This window comes from Numida meleagris, chromosome 2 (genome assembly GCF_002078875.1).
Source record: "Numida meleagris isolate 19003 breed g44 Domestic line chromosome 2, NumMel1.0, whole genome shotgun sequence".
In the NCBI taxonomy this organism is placed as follows: Eukaryota; Metazoa; Chordata; class Aves; order Galliformes; family Numididae; genus Numida; species Numida meleagris.
The window spans coordinates 126223242-126247547 of NC_034410.1; the positions used below are offsets into that span (position 1 = coordinate 126223242).

Sequence of the window (24306 nt, forward strand, 5' to 3'; positions counted from 1 at the left end):
TCACATATGTGTGTGTGTGTGTGTGTGTGTGCTGGGAGCAGGGGAAGAGCTCAAATATGTTTAATGACTAGTCCACTGATATTGAAAAGCTTGTATATACAGAATACTGCTTGTTAAAATATTTGGGGAATTGGAAACAAGCTTTCTTCACATTACAAAGAACAAAATGATTTTATGCCTTTCCATTTTAAATTAAGATTCAAGATTTATTTCCTTAGAAGTTCTGATTTTATGAATGTACTATTTTGCCTTATAAAAATAGATAGGATATCCTGATTATAAACTAGCTTTTTAAACACCAAAGATCAAAGTCCAATGTTTTTTACATTAGCTACAGAAATACTCACTGGAGTGTTTTGGAAATGCTGCTTTAATCAGTGTAAAACCATCCAAGCAAACAAAACCTGTATACATCTTCAGAGATGAGCATAAACTTGTTGGGTTATTTGGACAGCACAACATTAAATAATAGTAAATCAAGAGCATGGTGACAGATTTCTTTCTCAGAGAGCATCCTCACTGAGGTGTATCAACACGGATGTTTCCTGAAGGAGCATCCCAGAAGCATTTGCTGCGGAAGTGTAGATGTTTATTTTGATGAGGAATACTATCACCAGGTGTAAGCGAACAGGATTCTTGGTACAGAGGGGCTACACTTTCTTCAGACAAATGATGGATTTGTACTGCATTGCACTGAAGAAAAAACCTAACTGCATTAGTGGAGAAAATATGTATTTGGCCTGTGATTTGTAGTTTCTGTAGACCTAAACAGTTTTGTTAAAATATGTATTTGTTCTCAAAAACATAGAAAGTAACTCCATCAGTGATGCTGCATGAGATTTATCTTCCTTAGGGGAAAGTATTTCTTTTCTTGCCAGAAATTTAGGTCCTTATTAGAGTCTGTAGAACATTCCTCCCTGTATTTATTATATTTTTACCATATTATAATAATTTTAAGTCAAATCGATCTTTTTTTTTTAACCTTAGAATGTGTGACAGTGTCCCTTTTTCAACTTATCCATGAGGAACTGATCTTTCTTCTGAAAATACCTTTTTTATTATTAGAAAGCCATTTGTGATACAAAGTTTACAGACTGTTTATGATAGTTTTGAGCATGATGGAAAGAAAAAAAAGAGCAGTATAAATTGAAATCTAGCTGTACCAGACAAGGAAACATATTATATAAGGAAAAGATTTACAGGATTTCAATCAAGAATGGTTTATGTGTATAACACATGGAAAGGTTTCAGTTTGGTCACTGCAGATCCTCCAATTCCTCATCCAGTCTTTGCACATATGGAATAAATGGATTCCACCCAAATCTCAAGTGTGCAAGGTTTTCCTTTGCCCTGTAATATACTCTCCTAAGCAGAACAGGTTTTGTGGCTTTCTCCTAAAGGTCGATGATCAAATTCCAGATGCATGTGTGGGTGAGGAGAGACCATTTCCAGCCCACGGTGGAACTTCATGCAGAAATCCACTCATCTCTTTATAAATCAAATGTGGCAATATCTGTTGTTTAAATATGCACAGTTCAGTCTGTGCACAAATATATGTGCTTATTACCATGGTTATCTAGATCAGAGTTGTATCCACTAATTTGCTAGCTCAGGACATGTGTAACTGAAATGTATGGCAGAAACTGTGGTGATTGGCTTTATAAATAGCTGAGATATACATAGAAACTATAAGCCACGGGGATTTGAGAGCTATGCCATTTTGAGGAGTTTTGATTTTTTTTTCCCTGTTTCCTTGAGGATGATTTAGATTCTTTGTGAGAAATGTTATTTTGTAGTTTGAAGGCTAAACGAGGTTTCCTCTAGCTATTTACAGTGGATGCAAGCTGCATTTTCAGCTTCTGTAAGGACTTTTCTCCTCCCCCTGACTTTTCCATTTTTGTATTCTCCTTCAGGATAAAGCTTTCAGATGGGTACATCCTCCCCATTCCCTCTCTCCTGAGATATGGGAATGGCAAAGCAGGAGTTATGCCATTAAGCCTGTGGTGGACTTCTGAGATCACATTTATTTAACCTGCAAAGCTCCTGAGTTTGTTACTCTGGAAAATCAATATGTAGACAAAGACCACTAAAAAGAAGAGGAAAAAATTTGAAATTGCCTCCTAAGAGGATTGCAGGATTGGTTTCCGAGATAGGAAATCCCTGTGGACAGGCAGGCACCACACCAGCCCAGATAAAAATGCACATCCCTGGTGGCAGGAGGAAGGGGACCTTGGGGCATGCTGCCTGGCATGGCGCTGATGGGGCTGGATTTCACTCTGACATTGGTTGTAGCACTGCACAGACATTCAGGACAAAGTGGTCTAAAATAACGTCCTGCTATTTTTGCCTTACCTAGAGCTGAAAGTGAATTTCCTATCATTAGCAGTATTATCACTTGAGAGAGCTGCTTGGAAAATAGATATTTATTCTTTTGCAAGAATACCGTGGTTTTTAAACTCAATAAAAAGCGCACCTGAGTCTTAGTTTTCCTAATGAACATTTGAAAAGTGTCCTCAAAAGACAAGTTTGACTCCAAAAAGACAAAAAAGAATAAACAGAAGTGAACTTTTCATTAAAAAATTTCCATGGAAAACATATTTGCCAGGCATTTTTACGTTTGTAGGTCACGCATCAGCCTCAGGTACAGCTTGAAAGCATTCCCTATGTAGATATGTCAGTAATATTAAACAAAATTTTGCAAGTATCAAGCTTTTGCAACAGTTTAGCTCTGTACCATTAGCTCAACCTTATGCTGACTGGAGATACGAATACAAAATCCACTCACCCACTAATTCACCAATTTCAACAAGGAAGGATGTATTTTGTGATCGCTAATAACTTGCATTCTGGTTGTACCTACATTTCCCCAGCACACCCAAAGACTCCACTGTACAAAATAATAATGCTTTCTCCTAATAATTACTGTGGAGGCAAACAGCAACTTTTGCTTATTTGCTCTTTGCAGTTTGACTCAATACTCCAAGGTACTGAAAGCAGCTACTTTGAAAGCATGTTAGATCTCTGTGTGCGGTCACACTGTAACCAGTTTGTTTGTTTATGATTCCCCATGTGTAGCACATTACCTAGTAGTGCATGCTTATTTTCCAGCACACGCTGGTGCTCCTGTACTGTCAGAGATATATTCCTTCCTTTGCAAATGTAGCATTATCTTTGAAGTTGTTTGTTGTGAGCTTCTTCTCAGTAGAATTGTGTGTGAAACTAACCACAAAGATAAAAACACATAGGAATTGGAAGGAAGGTGCTTTTTAATTAATTTTTTTTAAAAAAACCTCCTCTAGGTATAGCTTAAATACCGTTTCCCTTCAAGGCTTAATCCCTTACCCACAGTTTCCTATTTATCATATAAATGGAGAATAATGGTAGTGAAAGACTTTCAAGCGGCTAGAAGTTTCATAGGCTTTCATTTTGGGTAGTTCCACAGGTTGGCTGAGGTTGGCAGGGCCCTGTGAGTCCATCTGGCCCACCTGCTGCTCCAGCAGGGACACTCAGAGCAGGGGGCCCAGGCACATGTCCAGGCAGCTTCTGAAGATCTCCAATAAAGAGACCCCACAACCTCTGGCCAACCTGTGACAGAGCACAGCAATGAACTACAGCAATGCTATCTGTGAACTTGGCTGTGTGGGAGCTTTGTACACTTCGTCTTGAAGATCCTAATGCTTCCAGGCTCTCCATTTAAATGCTGAAGACTGAAAGCACCATCTGCTCCTCACAGGACCTTCAGTGCTGCAGTGCAGATTTAAGTGATAGAGATGTATATGAACCAAGCCAAAGTGTCACACTGCACTAGGAGAACCCTGTGTCCAACCTGGTCTTCCTGCCACCTCAGAAGTCCAATTCTCAACGTTTTAAGGTTTTTCACCCCAAAGACAACCGAGACTTATTCTACTCCTCTCTTGAAAATCTCCAAATTTTGTTCTTGAACAAAAGTTGATCCTAAAGGACGTGACTGGTACTGAGGTTTCAAGAAAACTTGAAGCAATCCAGCAGGTACTGCCATTGGAAACCACTGTCACACATGACTCAGTCTGACTTTTTTTTTTTTTTTCCCTGGGTTACTTTTATAGCTTTTCTGCTTACAGTTATGCTTATCTTGATGTACAAGTCTCCCAGTTCCCTCTATAAATTATGCACACACTACAGTATGCAAAAATAACATGTTTCTTGAAGGGTGCTCACAAGCCATGGCCACCACATCTCAGCAGGGGCCTGCACAAAGTGATGGGGCCTGCGCAGAGCGATGGGGCCTACACAAAGTGATCGACTTGCACAACACAATGGAGCCTGCAGAAAGCAGGAGAGGTGTGAGCAGGGCCTGAGTGCTTTGGCACGATTTGGGAATGATGAACCTGATCTGAAATACAACCCACTGTCCTCTGGTGTTTCGCTTTTCCTGAGGAATTATGTCACAGGCTGCTGTTTAAATTAACAATTCTTGCAGGTGCTATTTTTTAATTTCTTCGTTATAGTCTAATGGCAAGGAGCCAATGAATACTTGTTTTTTGGAGCAAATTAATTTGCTCCAGAATAAAGTGTTTTGCCGTATATACTCTTTCCTAAAAGCACTGACACCTCATTCAGTCACAGAACGGAGCATACACAGCCTGTTTATCAACACTTCCTATTCTGATCTTGGTGGCAGCCTGCCAAAGATGTTGGGAGAAGATTCTGCTTGTCTCAAGACTGAAAAAAAAAAAAGATAAAATGCTATTATCTCATTCTCTGAAGGCCATTAAAACAAAATCACAAGCTATGCTGGGGCTGGGAATCAGCTCTGCCCAGTGGCATGCGCTGAGTCACCGCTGCCCGAGACACATAGATGGGCAGGATCAGCCCAGCCCACTGCTCTGCTATGCTCAGTCTCCCAACAGCTGTCTCCCAGGCCTTGTTTATGACGGGAAATTACGCTGTGGTAGTCACCAGGAGTCCCAAGCAACATGTTCTAACATGATGTAATTTCCCATTGTAAACCATCCCACTGGTGTCTCTTTCCAGTTGCAAGGCCAACAAATAGCATTAGCACTGTGCTCAGTTGCTAGTATTGCAGAAGTGTCCAAGAATGCCAGTGCAAGGAATCTACAAGCTCTTTTCTTTCATGCTTCAAATCTAATCTAGTGCATCAGTAGGAAACACAGGTGAGAGACTTCAGACCTGTTCTACATGCACATCCTCCAGCCCTGGAGGTGTTCAAGGCCAAGTTCGATGGGCCCTGGGCATCCTGATCTGGTGGGTGGTAACCCGGCACATGGCAGGGGGCTGGGACTGGGTGGTCTTTATGATCCCTTTCAACACAAGACATTCTATGATTCTATGATTCTGTGTTTCTATGACTGACTTTTCCAACCACAGGGTTGCAGGTGGCTTTCCTGGGTGCAGCTGTTACTGCCGTCCTCACCTCTGTTAGCACTCAGAGAAATGTGAGTATTCCTTCCCCCCAAGTAGTCCAGTCAGTTCAGACCATCCCTGGTGACCTAAAGCAGTTCAGATAGCAGGCTGGAGCTGATGCTGGGTAAGCCTACAAAGCACTTACACTTCAGTCCCCATGAGCAAGCTGCAGGGACCCTGCCAGCAGCATCTCTGCCAGCTGCGTGGCTGGGCTCTGGGTGGGACATCTGTCATCTGACAAGTGGCAACTTGTGCTGGGAACACACAGAGGTGAGTACAGCAAGTGGCAGCAACAGCACTCACCTGCACAGTGTGGGTGCTCAGTCTCACAGCTCTGAGTCACTTGAAGATTTATAAAGCATACACCAACTGATGCTGACATTCCCTTGGCCTTCTTGCTGACCAGTGGTATTTAATGATTTCCTACAGGCATAAGTGGGTACTTTAGAATCACGTCTCAGCTTCACATACAGTTTGACATTTATACAGGACAAAAACTGCCTTCAGGATGCTATGGAGAGAGACAGGAGGGCACAGAAGGAAAGGTGCATTTCAAATGGCTTCAATATACTCAGCATCTTGCTGCCACATGGATGCACTTTGTAGGAATTAAAAAAAAAAGATTATGATGATAATATTTTGCAGTTGGTATGTTGCAAGGTCTAAAGCAAGCACTAACCTTGCTCTGTCCAAAGGGAGACCAAAGAATTTTCTGATCCACTGGGTCTCACTTGTGGCATTTTTTCTTACAAGGAGCTCTACAGCTGCTTTCCACCTTCGTAAGTAAAAGCAGAAGCTGTTGTAATGCCTTGCTCCTCAAAGCAGAGAGGAGAATCTGGAGTTAAAAGCATGGCTTAGGAAGTTTTTCTCTTTCCTAGTTAATTGATAAAAAGCCAGCATTTTCTGTTGAAATGAAGTCACAGTAATGTAGCAATGGGCTATGTAGAAATGGGCTTTTCATAGACTTCTTCCAAGCCAGCTGGGTCACTGAAAAGATCTTTGCTAGATAAGGCGTTAATTTATCCTTCTTATTCTTTTAAAGTTGGCAGGCAGAGGCACAGCAGCTGTAAATCTAGTAAATCCATGAGAGCATGGTGCTTGAACACAACCATGATCTCAGCTGAAGAATTCAGGAAAACTTAATTTCCATCCCATAGCATAGACAGCAAGCACAGGAGCTGCAGGTGATGTTTCTCTCTCCAAAGGCATTGATGCTTCCAAGCTGACAGCAGGGATCTCCCTCTTCAGCAGGTGTCAGCAGAAGGGAAGGTAAATACACAGCAGGAAAATCACTCATCTGTGAAATCTTAAGTGCTTGAATCACATTCAAACACCTTTACACAGGAAAGAGTTTCCTCTGCAAAAGGGCATCACTTCAGACAGCAAACGTGGTTTTAACACAGCCTCTTACCATCGCACAACCACAATCCATTTATATCAGGCAGTCATGTTGTCATTAACCAGATTTTCTCTGGCTGTCAGCTGAAAGCCTTTATGATATTGCTAATTTAGATTAACCAAACACAGATATATTAATAATAAGTAAAATGTTGTCTCTGTTTTGCCCTTACAGCACCATGACAAGGAGAAAAAAAGCCCATTTGTTGGATTTAGTGCTGAGATTATTTGGGCTTTTGGTGGAAGCTTCTCTGCTGATCAGCTGTCATCCTCAAACGAGGGCATCAGGTGCTGGGTGGCTGCGAGCGGCACATCAGCATTGTGATTTCAGCTTGTTTGTGACATTGTCACCAATTTCTCAGAGCTTACAAGCAAAACAGTAGTGACCGAAGTGTGTAAAGCTACTGATCTCCCCACAATTTGCCTCTGCACCTGCAAAGGCAGCATTAAATCCACATGATGCTGAATGATTCGGGTGTCCAGGGAAGAGCATGCATGCTGAAGGTGGCAAGAGCTGGCTCTGAGTTAAAACAGTGAATTTGTATTTATTTTCTTTTGGTGCTTACTCATTTACTGAGAGGGAGAGAATTTGTCACTTGTTCAGTTTTTCCAGTGCTGCATCATCTCTCCCTTCCTCTCGGCATATTCTTCAGCCGATTTGTGTAGGACTTACACTCTCTCTCCTACACCCACTTAACTCCCAATGTCTCTGAAATGCCTACATCATTTATACTCCTGAGAAAGCTTTTTCTCATAAATGACAGCAGAAATGGATACCCCACACACAGCATGGTGGAGTGGGAAGTCACCCTACCCAGGGAGCACATCCTTCTGCTCCAGAGGAAAGCTTCCCATGCTACCCCATGCTCCAAAGGAGCCTCAGTAGTGACAACTACTCAAAAACCAACATGGTCCCCAGGGGAGAGTGATGACATCTACCTTGGTCCAGTGCCCAGAAGCTCCACAGACTGTGTGCCAGCAGACTGGGAGGGTAGATCCCAAAGCCAGCATGAACACCAACACCATTAGCACAAAGCATTGTCTCTTTTGGGGCTGCAGAGCAGCAGAGGAGGCCAAGAGAGCCTTGCTCCGAGGACTGCCCCTGCCTCCTTGCTCAGCCCCATCTGCCTCTGGGAGGCCAGCCCTCTGGCAGCAGCTCCTTCCAGATGTCCCTGGATCCTGTGCTGGGACCCAGGCAGAACAACCCCTCAAAAAGATGTCACTGAAAAGAGTTTCTTTTGGTGGCAACAGTGCCTTCCCAACAGGAAGCAAAATCTCCCTCATGTGTGCTCTGAGCCATGGAAAGGGATGTTTTCTCATTAATCAATACCCATCACTTCCTCGGGTACTCTTGGTATTCTTCAAGATAGGAACTTATTCATTTATGCTTCTACGTTTACATTATTTCATTTCCTGTTAGACTCTAACTAAAAGCCTGCTTTGATTTAACTCCATGTGGCCAGGGAGGATATTATCAGCCAGGAAAATAGAGAGGCTCTTGATATTATACTGGTGTATTGATATTTAGGAAGAAAACAAAAGGTATATATTTTCCCTTGTTCTTTGTTCAAGAGGTTTCCAAATGAACCTTAACTTATAGCAGTAGCCAGGAAGGGTTCCAGCACTGTGGAGAACAAAGCTGGCCTTTTGCCCCTTCCGTGTCTTTTAGGAAATGGAAATGTGAACTCTTCTGTGATCATTGTTCAGGTGGAAAGCTAGAGCTAAAGTCTTAGAGGAGTGCTCATTCACTACCTAGCATGCCCTCAGGATTCATATGAATTGAACTACAATTTTAAGTTCTTTCTACTTCAAAAAATTGCTTCATGTTTAGAAAGAGACATTCCTGAATCTATTTCGTCTTTGTATGATAGATTTTTCCCTTCCCACATCTAGGACTTTGTACTTGCCTTTATTGAATTTCATCTAATTGATTTCAGACCATATCTTAAATTTATCAAGATAATTTTAAATTCTCCTGTACTCCACTGTGCCTGCCAGTGTGGTGTCGTGTGCATTTCACAAGCATGTTTCTTCTTCCATCATTCAAGTAATTCATGGAAATTCTGAACAGTACCAAGCCCAGGATAGATTTCTGTGAAATACCATGCACGCCACTTGCCCAGTTTGTCAGCAAATTCTTGAGAACTACTTCATTAATTATGTTTTCCAGCCATTTGTGCATCCTTCCCATGGCAGTTTCAGCTAGACCAAACTGCTGAACCTTGGCATAAGAACATTTTATCCAAAAATGTCAAAAATCTTACTAAAGCCAAGACAGATCACATCTATTCCTATCTTTTCTGTATGTCCATGTCTTTTCAAAGAGGGAAAGTAGACTGCTTTGACATAATCTGTTCTTAACAATTCCATGTTCCTAACAATATGTTTTCTTTCTAGGTGCTTCTAAATAAATACATTTATTTGCATAACTTTAAATCATCACAAAGCTAAGCAGTACATTTCCAGGCCCTTCCCCTACATCTCACTCCTTTTAAAGGCAAGTATCTTTATCTATCTGAACTCTGTGATATCTCCACAATTCAAAGCCAGTTACCTCTTGTTCAGGGATTGTTTTGATAATTCTTTGACTCTCCAAGTATTATCAGGCCCTCCTGCACAAGATCTCTAACTCATAAAGATAGGCTTCATATACTTCAGCCTTCTTCTTCCTAAGGCACTGTCTACTTGTTATTAACAATTACATTATGCATCTGTTTAAAACTTTGTATTTTCAGTTCTTTGTGATAGAATTTCCTTGCCTTCTACGTCAGCTGCATTCATTGAACCCATTTATGTTTGCTTGGGGTTTTCTACATCTCTTGCTGTTGGTAAGTGCATTGAGATCTCTAAGTCTTTTTTGTGGTTACCTTGTTCTTATGCTGCAGTTTCTATTCAACTTAGGAGAAAGCCCTTGCTTCTCTTTGTTGGATTACCAGGCAAAGAGGAGCTCTTGAGCAAAGTCAGTGTGTCAGTCTGCCACAGCGCCTTTGAGTGGTGTTTGTTCTGTGTTCTTTCTTGGGGTTCTTGTTAGAGCTCACTACCCATTTGCAAGGGAGGAAGAACAACTTGAGTTTCCACTTAGCAGGCAGTTAATAAAATAAAGGATGAACAAGACAGTGGCCCTCATCCTGCCCAAGACCTTCACCACTTGAAGAACTCTGAGTCACATACAGGCTGCTGCAGGGCATCTCACAAAAAAGTGGTAGTAACCCCAGAGCAAAGACTGAAGCTGGAGAGGGTGATGCTCTGAAGAATGATCTGACGCTGCCCATGAGTGAACCTATGGGAGGACATTTGAACAGGGAGGGCAAAGGTGCTGGGATAAGAAGAACAACTTATTCTGTGGGCCCAGTAATGTCTTTTGAAAGTGAAATTGCTCTTCAGGGCTTCTCCAGTGACAAGACAACATGCAGGAGGCTCCAACCACCTGCCCAGAGGCTGTGGAGTCTACTCATTGGAGAACTTCAGAAGCTGCCTGGACATGGATCTGGGCCCCCTGCTCTGGGTGTCCCTGCTGGGAGCAGGAGTCAGGCCAGATGGACCCAGGGTCCCTACCAGCTTCAGCCACTCTGTGACTCATGGATATCCAACAGTGCTTTTTTCCCAGTCCCCTCATTAGGAAAATGAAGATTTGGGCTGGATCAGAGAAGAGATACAGTAGAAACAAAAGCATACTTTCTCAAAGCCTTTTCTTTTTCACCAAGCTAGTTCAGAGCAAAAATGCACAAAACAGTGTCACAGAGGCAGCAGTAGCATAGCAGGAGGCCAGGAACAGCAGGAATCTCTTAACTCTGCTCCCTGGTGGGGACAGGCCAGCTCCAAAGTGGAGACCAACTTGCAGATCTGAAGTGAGCGCCAGTGAAATGCCATGCAGAGCAGAGCTGGTCAGGAATTTTGGCTTTAATTACTTTTCCCCACAAGAAAGTTTATGTTGCAGGAAGAGGGCAATAGCCAGAAACCTCCTTTTTGTAATGTTTTGTAAATAATTGAAATAGGATAGTTCAAGGGGTTTTGGTTCAAAGCCAGCTTTTTTCAATTGTAAGCTAATCTGTAATTTTAAAAATATGATATCAACATCAGAGCTCTTTCTAGATTATTAGCCAGGCTGTGCAGATGAAGGGGACTCTAGATTAATGGCTGTTCCCTGGAAAAAAAAAAAACCCGCGTGGTGCCTGTAGGACAGAATTTCCATCTTCTTCCTTTCTCAAACACTAAATATTTATCAGTTTTCATGGAGGAAACATAGGACAGGAAGGAGTGATTGCTGTGGGGCACAAAATGAAGCAGGGTGAGCTGGATCAAGATTTAAACCTTACTTCTCGGGGCTGCACACTGATGAAGTGGGAAACCTTCTGCTGGTCGGTGATTTTGAGACAAATAACAATAAAAGCTTTAACTTCAGGCAAGGCTGCCTAAACTTGACACAGCAAAGAGGGAGACCCAAGCAGAACTGATCAGCTGAGGGGGCTGAGTAATCAGTCAGTGATTTGCCCTTGCAAAAAGTGAATGATAAAAACAAGGTTAACAGCATCCTAGGTAGGGACAGAGAAATTTTGTGGATGTCTTGAGGAGCATCATATAGCTCAGTTAGCTCTCCAGATATGTGCCAGAGAAGTAATGGCAGAGTCTAGCCCTGCTGGAATGTGATGACTTTTAAGAAGTATAAAAGTCAAAAACGTTGTTGGTAGTGAAGATATCTTCCCAAGATGTAATCATGGAAAATTCCTTTCAAGAGCTGGTGTTTAGACCTCAGAAAATGCACAGCAAATTGCATTGTGATTTATTTGTCAGTGTCTTTATAGGTTGGGCGTTACTTTACCCCACAGCTGGAGTCAATTTTTAATATTTAAAAGTGGAAAGAAAGCAAAACCTAAACATATACAGATCTGTCTGTTTTAGATTGTGCTTTTCCCAAACATTACTGTTTAGAATTGAACCCTGAATAGATCTCTGCAGAGGCCAGCTGGCAACACAGAATTAAAATAACTGGGACTGGGTAGATTGTATAGAAAGACCTCCTAAACTGCAGTTAACTGATCTGGTATTCATAGTCACTCCAAGAAAAAAAATTTAATCATTCATTTTTTCTGGTAAAGGACACAGAGTTTTATCTTTATAATGTTTTAGCTCCATCTCTTTCGCCCTTTGTCTGCCTTTCCATCCTCCTGTCTTTCTCCTTTTCTCTCCCCCTTCCATAGCAAAGCGCTGTGCAGAGTAGGTGTGGTGCAGTGCATTCTTTAAATACAGTAGTTGCTGGTTACCATGAGAGCCTGCTGAGGAAACAGATAAATAGAGTGAGGTGGCAGTGATGATTTACATCACTCTTGAATCACACACATTCGGAGCAATTAATGGAGAAATGTGCGACAAAGAAATTTTCCGGTGTCCATCAGCTTTTCCTCAGTTAGCCAGGAAAGGCCAACAAAATAACAGCTGCAGCCAGAAACAGATCCTATTTCAAAGCCCATACTGTACCTACGCGAGTAACTTCAGTATGCTGTGAGACGTGCTCAAGCTTTGTTACAAGCCTGGGCCTGGTTTGCTGCAGTGGTAAATTAACTGACAGCCAGTGCTCAAAGCACAAGGATTTGGGAATTTTATTGCCCATTCTGCCAATGAGTCGGGTGATTTCAAAGCTTAGATGCAAAATCAAGTTACTGCAGTTATTACTGCAGATCCACCATACAAGGAAACAAAACCTGCTGAGCCTATCCCCCACTTCCCTCCTTTTTCTTAGGAAGGGTACCTATGGAGGAACCACAGTGCCAGTGACTTCCAGCTGTTCAGTGTCCCCATGTTGTTGGGGCACACACATGGAAACAGGACCATCTCTGCATGGCATGCTGGGCTTCATGCACAATTTCCGTCTTGAAGTTGCTGGTGAGTGGCCTTGGCACCCCTGCAGGGAGCCATGGATATGTTTACCAACAAAAGGGCTCTGTAATATGCAACATATGGAGATAGGAAAAACAACTTTAATTGGGAAAGGCACAATCCCATTTGGTAACATTGTTGTACCTCTTAATAGTACTTTATTTATTCTCTCTTCCCTACTGAGTCATGGCAGATGCCAAAAGCCAGGACCACCAAGCAAAGCTGGCTCCTTCCCAAAAACATGCCTTGCCTGAGAGGATTTTGTCTGTGAAGGATTGCAGGGAGATGTTCTCCTTCAAAGATTTTTATATGATTGGAAGGGATGTTGTGAGATAGGCAAAGAATGCTTCCAGCTGAGAAAGGCTTTAGCTTCCTGCCTGTCTGGTCCAGAGCAAGAAACATTTTGGCTGTCTTTGTGGAGTCGCTGTCTGCAGACCACAAGGCTCTTGGTTCGAGCCTCAGCTGTGAAAACGCGCACAAAAGGAGCATTTATTCAGCAGATGGGGGGACATGGCTGCTTGAGGAAGGCAGCTTATTCGGTATCTGGCCAGCAGCTGGCAGTCCTGGCAAGTGATCATTTTTTTAAAATATCAGCTCTCGTGGTTTGTCTTCTCCACCATGAATTTTCACGTGCTTCTTTGAAGATTGGCACAATTACAAAAGGTTTCTATTACAGGATCAGAAGGGATCCCGAGAACAATTCCTTTTTTCTAAGGGCATCTGGCCTGAACCAGTCAGGCTCCCACACAATGGGACTCATTTATCTTCCAGAAACCTGCAGGAGGTGAGAAAGGTAATGCAGATTGCTGTAGTGGCTAATAGGAAACACTGTTGTGGAGGGTTCGTTCTTATCTCAGACTGCATGTATTTTTTGAAAAGAAGCATCCTGCTAACTCTAGGGCCTTCCTGTAGTTACAGGAAACACAGCATGGAGTTTTCGCAACAGAACTACACTATATGAGAAAATCTTTTTTTCCTACTCCTGCAATGCTTTTGTTTGACAAATCTCTCGCTCATTCCAGCTTCCACCAAACCTGGACACCCAGCCGCTCCAAAAGCAAGAAGCTTCCAAGCCCTGTCTCTGACCTTGGCTTGCTGCATCAAAGTAGGGATGCTGGCATCCCACAGAGCCACAGGTGGAGTTGCCACTTCCCAGCTGCAGAGACCAAGACAGGGCAAGAGAGCAGGGTGGGACTGCTGCAGCTCCTGAATTTAAGCAGGAAAGACAGAAAAAAACATTTGGGGCCAGTTTGGCCCAAGCCAACATTTTACAAACTTTTCTGAGCTCAGACACTGGTTTTGGACCACCGGTAGTGACACAACCAAATTCACATGTTAAAATAGCTTGCAGTCATAAAGTGGGGAACCCCACCCAGGCTGAAGAGGCCACCTAGAGGAGGCCATCTCCTCCCTGGCATATGTGCAGTCTTAATCATGGGCTACGCTCGATTCTTACTCACACGGACTACATGATCAGCTATCTGAATGGAAATGAGTAGATTTGGACTAGAACTGCCTTTTTGCAAGAATGATCCAACTCTTACCCAAACACTGCAAAACTGTCAAGTCTGTACAGAGATTCTCAAAATCAAAGATAGTAAAGAAATGTACTTTTAAGTATGCACTTAGAGCTCAAGTGCAGGAAAAGAGAAATACTTAAGACGCACAGAAAAATATTAAACATTGAAGTCAGACACAAAAGTATAAAGCATTCTCTCTCTTAGACCCCAACTCATTTGATCCACAGTGAGTACATGCCAACCTTTTCATATATATAAGTTTTTTTTCTCTCTGGGGCAAAGAAGACATAAATGTGTAATCTAGGGATGGAAGGATACTTGAAAATCATGTGGCTGGATCTCTCTGAGCTGATCTCCGCATCATGTGTCAACCTTCTTTTTGAACACATTCATAACCAGACTTGATTGACAGAGAACCCGACACATCCTTAAGTAAGTTGCTCCAGTGTTAAATTCTCCTCAGCAATAAAAATGCATGCTGCCAGGCATTGCTAGTCTTCATGTGCCCTGCTGGGAAGAAGATCGATTTGAAAAGTTACGTGGCAGAGGAAAAGATTTAAGGGAAGTTACGAAGTTTTGGTCAAGATTCAGATATAACAACATTCACATCCAGCCAGGGTCTAAGGAGTTTTGGCCTGGGTACTTTTCTCTAGAGAAACCAGATGTGGGTTTGCATAGCCCCAGGACTGAGTGCAGTACATAATTTGAGCCAGGACTCCATAACCCTGCCCATGATTACTCTGTTCAGTGTCACTTGAATGTGACAGGCTTTCTTGCTGTGGTCACCCCAGAGCCTTTAGCCATGTTGGTATTCATGGCATTGACATGACTTCAAGCTGAACAAGGCAGTCTCAGAAAATCCGTCCCTAATTCCTGTGGTGAAATCTCATTTCCCAGGGCTACGTGCGCTGAGGAGGAGAGGGAATTTCCCTTCACCCCACTCTAAACAATGCAGTTCTTCACAACCAAGAAGAGATGCTATCACGAGTGATAAAGATGATCTGTGTGCAAGTAAGAGAGTGAAACTTTTACAGAGGTTCTCTGAAAAACATCAGGGCAAGAAGTTATGGAACAGTTTTGTCCTCCTGACAAAGTCTTAAAGTGGATCAACTAGAAACATAATTTCAAGGAAAAGCCTTAATGAAGGCCCAGGGTAGCTTTACTCCCAGTTGTAAGTACCTGCTGTGTTGCACAGGTGATCCTTTTCAAAAGAGGAGGCACCCCCCCCAAAACGTGTCCTCATCAGCACAGATGATTCAACAGCGTGCAGGTGGGAGCAATTCCAGCAGCAGCAGTGAAATCAGCCTTCCTACTCCTGGCAAAATATGACTGAGATATTCACTAGAGGGGCTCCTCCAAGCAGCACAGCACTGTGCTATTGCTGGATATGAAGGAAAGAGCGCTCAGAAACAAATCCTCCTTGTTTTCTGTGTCAGACTTTATGGCACAAATGAGGAACATGCCTGAAGGGTCTTAGCAACACTCTGATATTCCCTTTCAACTGTTTGTTTTTAAATATGCCCAAACAAGCTGTTTGTCTGACTTTTTGAGTTGTCAGGAAAGGAAGCTATAATGCTGTAACACTTAAATTCCTGGGTGAGATCTTGGCCACACTTAGTCACTGAGGTATTTGCTATTTGCTTCAATGGGGTGAGAACTGCTCTGCTCTCACTTTCCTGAAACCACAGAAGGGGACTGTCTGCAAAGTTGGCTGCAGGAGGCTTTCACAGAGCCATTTCGTGGGATTTTGAGATTGCTGCCCCAGGAGACAGATTCTTTATGGTTTCTCTTACGGCAATTTTGTGCTTCTTTTAAATTCTGCTATCAGATACACAGGAATAATCTCCAAAGTGTGAGTTGCGAGCATGCACCCTAGGGCAGGGTTGATTTTTTATTTATTTTTATTTAACTGCTGGATTTGAGTGTGCTTTTGAGAATCTTGGTCAGGGTAGACAACCCAGTTGTGTCCTCTCTCTGTACTTGGGCGAGACCTGCCTACGAATGGTGTCTGCACCTCAGAATGACACCAAGAAATGGAGCAAGGTAGAACCCAGCGTGTACAGCCAGATACCTGCTGTGGATAATCAGCAATTGTTCCTGAGTTGTACCAGCCTGTCTGCTGCTGCATATGGAGATGACTGGTGGTGTTCCACTGCAGCTCATCATTTTGTTATTGTCCTTACGTAATGCTAGCCTAAATCTATGAGGCACCTCTTATGGATGTAGATGTGCTCTGCAGAGCCTTCAAAAGTAAGAGATCAACTTTTCTACAGTATTACTGCTGTAGCGTTTTTTTTTTCTGGACTGAATTGCCAGTTACTGATAAAGGTGATAACACTTAACTTGTATATAGCAACCTCCAACAAGGTATCTTGAAAAGTTTCACAAAATTACACAAATCTCTTATTTCTGTATTCATCTGGAAATTTCATATTCCTGATTTAGCTCATCACTTTACACAGTCTGATATATCTCAGGAGAGAAGGGAAAACAGGGAGGCCTTTATTTGGGGTGGTTGTCCAAGAGAACAACACTGGTGCTACACAATCATGGGGAGCCTGGAAGCAGGGGTAGGTGCCAGCAACTCACTGAAGAGGGAGCAGTTGTGAGGACTTACCCCCACACTCACACACAGCTGCATTGAAACTAGCCTTGCCTTCAAGAAGGTGTAGAAAAACCTGCAGCCTAAATGTCACTTATCTCCTTATGGCAGTGGAGAAGCCTCCGAGAGTGATTCATGGGACCTAAAGGAGGCAGGCAGCCTGTCTGGAGCTGAGCAATAGGAACACGAGGCGCAGAAATGCAGATGGAATTTAGCCCCAGTGGTTTAATATAAAAGATCTGCCAGTGTCCAACCCGCTGCTTGGGTGGTTCTTCCAGTGGTAGTTTGTGGTTTCAGTTATTACTTTCAACAAAAGAATGACGATAATAAAGTCTAAATTAGTCTTATGAGGCTCATAAAAGTTATATTCTGTACCAGCTTTGTGTTAGGCACAACCCAGCGGCTTTTATTTGTGTGAATGTCCTCAACTTCTGAAATATGCACAATACGTGGAGACACTGGATTCTACAAGAAACACAAAGACGAAATCCACATTTATTCTGCATTAAAACACTTGATGTTAAATGTCAAAGGCTTGCCAGTATAAAATGTTTCTTGCAAACAAAACACTTCAGATAGAGCAGAAACAAAGTTTTGCTTTGAATTTACAGCTTGACGCTATTTTCAAAAAAAAAGCAGCTATGCTCACATGACTAGCAGATAGGCCAGAACAAAATGAGAGGTTTAGATAAATTATGCTCTTATGCCAGCTATTGTGAAAATCTGAAAACCTACGCATGCTTGTAAATAAATCACACTTACATGGAAGGAGATCTCTAAATACAGTGTGATTCATGCAGCTTGAGTATACAAGAATATGCACGACACTGTGCATTGCATAGTGTTGGAGTTTCTTTCAGCATTACTTATTAACAGACTTGATGTATGCAGCATTTTGAGGAGGCTTTGGTAAGAGCACTGGGGAATGAGAGTGGCTGTCTACCTGGCAGATTTTGAGGGATAAACATCTGAGTGTCACTTTACTTTCCTTCTCAGTAGCAACTAATCAATCTAATAATTACCAAAAGGACATAGTAAAAACTTAGAACAGTCTAATTGCACTCAATAAGGACAGAAATATGTGGCTATCCACAGAACAATGTCCTGGAGGTTTTGAATCTGCTCACTATTGTAACAAAGGTCATCTTCTATTTTTTTTTTTTTTTGATTCCTTATAGTTATGAATACTCAGAAATGAATTGCTTACAGGCTTAAAGTTAAGTGCATGCTAAGTGCTTTGCTGGACTGCTGCTTTGCTTAAGTGCTTCGCTACGTTCTCAGTAGACTGTGGACTCAAATCCTCATCTGTCTTCCCTGTGATTTTGGTATTTAATCACATACTCTGTGTCTACAAGACCCTGCAGGATGATGGACTCAGCATCCTGTGCAGCTCCACATCCTTCTGTAAGATCTTCCGATGCCAGGTCAGCACATGGTTCTGTGCAGATATGTATTTCCACATCTCCTGGGGCTTGTGTGCCCTCAACCACACCAGGGAGAGTAGAGGTAAGTGGGCTGCCACAGCCCCTCTTGATGGGGGTCCTGAGGCTGTTGATATGAGACAGCAGAGAAGCAGTCCAAGGCACACAGATCTTGATTTGAAGCTTGTTAGAGCAGGGAGGTTTCTTGTCCATTGCCTTCTGAGCGTTTAGAGTCTCAGATGAGCTCTTGTCAAAAACAAATGCTCAAAGACAGCACTGACATGTCTTATACATTTTTCACATTATTCCATGGTAATGAAGACTATAAACATCCTTTATTCAAAGCTGAAAGATGAGATTTGGGAATGCAAATCTTTGGCAAATTTGGTAAGGAAGTTGCCTGGAGCATTGAATTTGGCTGATGAGCATAGTTGCAGGCTTGCGAGCCAGAAAGGGGCAGTGTCAGCAAACACGACAGGGAAAAGCAAAGAGCTCAGCTTTGCACACATCTACCCTGGGAACCTGCTTTTGGCCCCATTCATCGATCAGCACATGCTTGAATGCTTCCTTAAACTGGTGCTCTGAAACAACACAAACCATGTGCTCCAAGGGAGGAAAGGAACTCCTGAGACTTCTGCAGCCTGAATTTTGAGCATCAAACACTAACATCATTAATTGCTTCCAACCGAGCTAGCAGAGCCAGAGTGATGCGCACACATCTGTGCATGAGCAGCTCACATTGAATGCATTTAAGAACATTGGGGCAAGCCTATCTGGAAGGCCAGTAACATTCACTAGGCAAATCAGCCGCTGCCAATTATTCACTGTGCTGTAATTCAGAACACTGTCCTTATGTTAGAGATTTCGTGATCATGGCCCCAATTCAGAAAGACTCTGGCTCTGCACGGGGTTTCTGCATATGAAGGACACCTATTTTCATTGGAGGAGGCAACTGTCAGATTTTGGCCCCCGTGAAGTTTGTTTGTGAAAGGAAAATTTTAAATCCATTCTTTGACTTGGAAAACAACTGAGTTTGTGACTCATCTTGCCATTTGAAGAGACAAATTAATGAACTCTAATAACACATTAGTGCAATCACCTCTTTCCTCCTTGAAAAAAAAAGAGATGATATAGAAAGAGTTAAATAATGTTGTCTTCCTGTGTTTCTTGAGTTACGAGGTGCACATGTTATGAGCCTGCAGGGATGCAGAGCTTTGAGTGCATTTTGATGCCTTCCATTCTCTTTGCCATTGAGAAGTTTGCTGACAACCTAAGAGGGTGGAGGCACCTCTGCAATTTTCTCTGGGGGCTTTTAAGTTTTATTTTACATTTGTGTTGTATTCCAGGCTCACAGCTGCAATTTTTCTACTGTCCATTTGATATTATTACTGGCCATGAGTTCATTTCCTTACCCAGACTGGCTCAGACCTGTTTGTAGCCATCCCGTTCACTTGCCACATCTCATGTCTGAAGACATCCCCACAGCGGATGTCTATGTGAGGAATATTAAACCAGCAGCCCCACTTTTCCCTTGCCACAGGCCAGGGTCCTCTCTTACTACAACAGGCCCAGGGACCACGGAGAAGGCACCCAGAGATGAGAGAGATGTCTGAGACCACCAGCAGCCTGTTATACACACAGAAAGCTCCAAAAGGCTCTCTCAGCTCTGGCTGTCCCCTCAGCCCTTTCCCACTGTCACTTCCCCAGCCCCAAGGTCTGACACAAGCCCCTGGCACACCATAGATGCCCCAGGCATTGGCTAAACAAGGGCCACAGCTGAGACAGCTGCACCCTGGCCTGTGTTCAGCTGGCACAGAGCCCATAAGCTCAGGTGCTAGCTTGAAAAGAGCAGGCACGTGAGGCCAAGCTGCTCTTTTACCTGGGCTGATGGAAATGTCCATGACAATGCAGCTTACTTACTCAGTTTTCCCTGTTGCTTTCCATCCAGTTTCTTGCCACAGTGTCTGAATGGCCCAAAGCTGTCGAACATTTGGGAGAAACATCAACAAAACATAAATCACAAGGTCTGTTTTAGTAGGAGCTGTTTAACAGATCAGTCACTACTTTTTCTCCCTGTCTTCTGAGGGATTGGTATGTGTGTGCATCACTTTTTGAGTTTTTCCTCTTCTGCCCTCCTTTCTTTAAATAAAGCTTAAGATTCTCACTCAATAACTTTTCAGTGCAGCTCTAAGAAAAACGAGAAATATGATGGCACTTTTGTTAGAATCAGTGTTGTTAGTACTGTCTCCGACTTTTTCCATGGCAAAGTGTAACATTGCCACTAGCCCAGAACATGAAGCAATGCTCCATTGGCTCACAGAATCATGGTCTGGTAGCCAGCAGCCCCTTGGCAAGCTGCTTGTAGTAGTATGAATGGAGAAGCCAAATCTTTACTTCATGGGTGCACAGCTCATTTGAGCAGATAAGCTATTAAGACGCATCGGCATCAGGTAAGACCCTGCTGCAAACCGTCCAAGCCTGTCCCACAGCCTTCACATCATGCTCCCAGTAAACGAAAATCCCTTAGCACTCACCAGAGTGCTTCTGCACAGAGCTGAGCTCTCAGAGGAGGGAGCATAATGATTTACACCTATAGGTGTCCTGTATCGTTGCCATGAAGGTATGTCATTGTCTACAGATGACAGCATTCAGTGCTGAATGTCCACTGTCAGTAGTTTCAAAGTTTCTATGACTGGGGAATATTTTGAATTCTCAAGTCTTTGCCAAGAGAGAGACAATCAGTCATGGTGTAAAATATCCATACTTTAATGGCACCCATTTTATATTCAGGCTCAAGACTGGGAATAATTGAGTTAGTGTGGTTTCTATTTATAGCTAGTTTCTGCTCAATTTCCTCTTCAGCCTTTCCCGCAGTAACTCAGCGTGGCAGGCCTTGGGCTGCAGACCCTACAGGAAAATTGTTAAGTCTGAGTTAAAATTTGTTTCACTAAAATACACTCGCAGTTCATACAAACCCATTTAATGATCCCATTTTCAAAAAGCTTCACCTGTGACCTACCTGAACTTGAGTACAACCCTCTAAGTTTTTGATGATTTGAATTTTCCCAGATATTACTTACTGTCTGTTTCTAATTCATATGTATGTTCCTGGTCTATGACAACTGGCTAGTTTATTTTTAATATCATTGCTGCACATGAGCAATAAAGGGTGACACTTCTTCAGAAACCCACAAACTTGTAATGTGCTTCTTCAGTTACAAAGGAACAAAGCAGAGCCCAGCCATCATGGAGAAATCACCAAATCTGGGGGAGAAGTTGCAAACAGGAGGAAAATGTCCTCCCATGATTTGCAACTGACATACTTTTTTTGGTCACTCAGGTTTGTTGCAATTGCCAGCCAAGTCCTACACAGCAAACTCAGCTCCACTGGTGTATCTGAACTGCTCTGGCACTCTGAAGCTAACTTAAAGCGGCCGTATTTAGGCAGAGTGGTTTTCCCAGTTGCAGAGGATCCTGGGAGAAGAATGGAGAAGGTCACCAAGTGGACGCGTGCAGGGTTACCACAGCCTGTCTAAGGCTTCCCAACATCTGGGGAGGTGTTTCACACAGAAAAGCCACAGTGGATTTTCAGAAGAGGCAACTACAGGTGAGAAATGACTATCCTGAGGCTAAAGAGGCTCTCAGGGAACAGCACGGAGTTGGCATAGCACCCCATTTGGCTTCCTCTTCTTAGCCTGAAATTAATGTAGCTACAAATTCCCTCCCCGGTGGCACCATCTCTCCCGCCTGCTGGATCTGAGTGGGATGAGCAGCACGAGCATGAAGACAAGCATGGTTGGTCTTGGAAGGGTGGTGGAGGGAGAAGCTGAGTCTTCACCGGGCTCCAATGCCTGGGGCATCCACCAAGGTGGGCAGTTATTATAGAGCGAAAGAGTGTTACAGTTTACATTTCTAGATCTGACCATGGTTAATTCGGGGAGTTTATAAATATACACAGGTAAATATATAAGTTCTTTTCCAACAACTCCACTGTTTTTTCTGGCACATCTCTGTTTGGTAAAGGCATATCTATACAAAGAACGTGCTTCCACCTCTGCAAGACACCAGATCTAGTGTTACACAATGCTTTGATGATAGCATTAGAAAATACCAACAAAGTGAGCATCAAGCTGGTGAGGAACTGACATACCATAATTACAGCCATTAGCAAATGGCTGGTTTTGTTAAGGCTCCATCAGGGTGAATGCGGAGCCTGGCACTGTTAATATCTTCATCAGAGACCTAGAAGTATAAAATCATTACTATTAAGATATTTGGCAACAGAAAGGTAAGTAATTTTGAAGGCTGGACAGTTATGTAAGACTGGGACTCTGTACTGTATCTAAATACCTGGTAATATAGGTAAATTCTACATTGTACACTACTGAACAAGGAATGGAAACCAGATCTTCTCAGAGAGGAGGGATGTTTGCCTTGGATGGGTGGCTTGGACTAGGATTTTCCCGTTTTCCCATCTACAGTTCCCATTAAACAAATACATTACCAGAAACTCCCAATACATAGAGGAGGAGATAGTGAGCAGAACTAACTGAAGTCTGCCACTGATTACAGGCGTTGAAACCGCAGTACTGCTTATCACCAGCAATTTCTTGCTTGAGCTTTTTAGAAGGCTTCTAAGAAACTGAAGATGATGCAAAAAGACATAAAAATATTGAAGCACTGGAGAAAATGCCTTATTTTGGGAGACTTAAAGAAATCACGCTGCTAAAGAGGTTTAAAAGAAGATGATAAGGAATTAATACTAATGGAAGAAAATACTTGATTTGAAGGGGCACTTCATATTCATGGAGAAAAGCATAACGAGAACCATGGATGGGAGATGAAGCCAAATGAATTCACATTGGAAATAAAGCACAGATTCTTAGCAGTGAGAACAATTAACCACTGGGAAAAAAGTTGGAAGAGATGTATTTTCCATAATTTTCTCGTTAATGTTCCCTACTCAAGTCTGGATGCCTTTCTGCAAGCTAACTTTCAGTTAAAAAAGCCCTAGTTGTTGGACTCATCAGCAGTGGGAAATAACTGAATAGCTGGAGATACACAGGAGGTTGGGCTCAGCTGGCAGTTCCTTCTGGTCTTAAAATTCCCCTGAATCTATGAGCTGTGCTGCTGAAAATTTGCTTCATCTCATAACAAGTGTAATAGGCAGAGAAATGTTCTTGGAATGGCTAGCTGTCAGTTTTGATTGGCCAGTGATACGTATCACTTAATGAAATCCAAAATGAGGTGACAGATACTATCAAAAACATCACTGACAGAAATTGTTCAGATATTTGTTGTTGTATTTGTTTGTACATTTGCCGAAGGATTTCTTGGCCTGCAGAGGTGATTATGTGCCTTATTGTACGGATGGGAAGAAAGTACTCTTTTCATGTAGATGATGCAGACCATATTGATTGCAGTAGTCAATTTATTAGAGAAGCAAGCTCCAAGATGCATACCATTTAGTTGTTTGGGGATTATAGTCAGTTGCAATTTTTCTGCTAATTTAAGTTACTGTAGAAATAAAAATATTTCCATGTTGATTTTATTTCAATAGCAATGAGATTGCATGTCTAGTGCACAGCTTTATTTGACAGAGAAACTTGCATCTGTAGTATATCACTGACAGCTAGAGCGTTTGCCTGCAGAATACTATGGAAAGGTCATGATTACCAAGAGAAACATAAATGCGTATGCACTTACTAGCTTATTTGACTTGGAAGCTCTCAGCTAAATGTAGCTGAGCAGGGTATTGCAATAGGTAGGGATATTTCTCAGAAAGGGGTGTAATCAATTTGTGACTTTCAAAGAAAGCCATGAATGTGCCGTCAGTCTACTGTTCTTGCCTTCAATGGGCTTGTTGGTCTGTGTTACATTACTTTAGGCAGCAGCTGCATATTACAAGATTTGTGAAGGTCCTGCTGATTCTGAAAGAGCAGGTTTCATGCAGACAGATTGAATAATAATACTGTGCTAGGAACCTAGCTTCCCACTTTGCTTGTGATCGATTTAAATTCTTCAGGAAAAGAACATATTCCTTTTTGTTGGCATCTCGTGCCTATCTCTTCCCTCCATGGATAATAAC

The 24306-nt window shown here is 42.6% G+C and overlaps 1 long non-coding RNA gene across 3 annotated transcripts; it reads left to right on the forward strand.

The window, feature by feature from the left end:
* On the forward strand, positions 5331–19304 carry LOC110394766. Of its 3 annotated transcripts, XR_002435865.1 has the most exons (4): positions 5331–5435; positions 12539–12681; positions 15093–15206; positions 16909–19304. It is a non-coding gene; the product is annotated as an uncharacterized LOC110394766 (long non-coding RNA). The 3 variants fall into 3 exon arrangements; XR_002435866.1 differs by lacking the exon at positions 15093–15206 and having other exon boundaries at positions 5333–5435; XR_002435864.1 differs by lacking the exons at positions 15093–15206; positions 16909–19304 and adding an exon at positions 13698–15084 and having other exon boundaries at positions 5333–5435.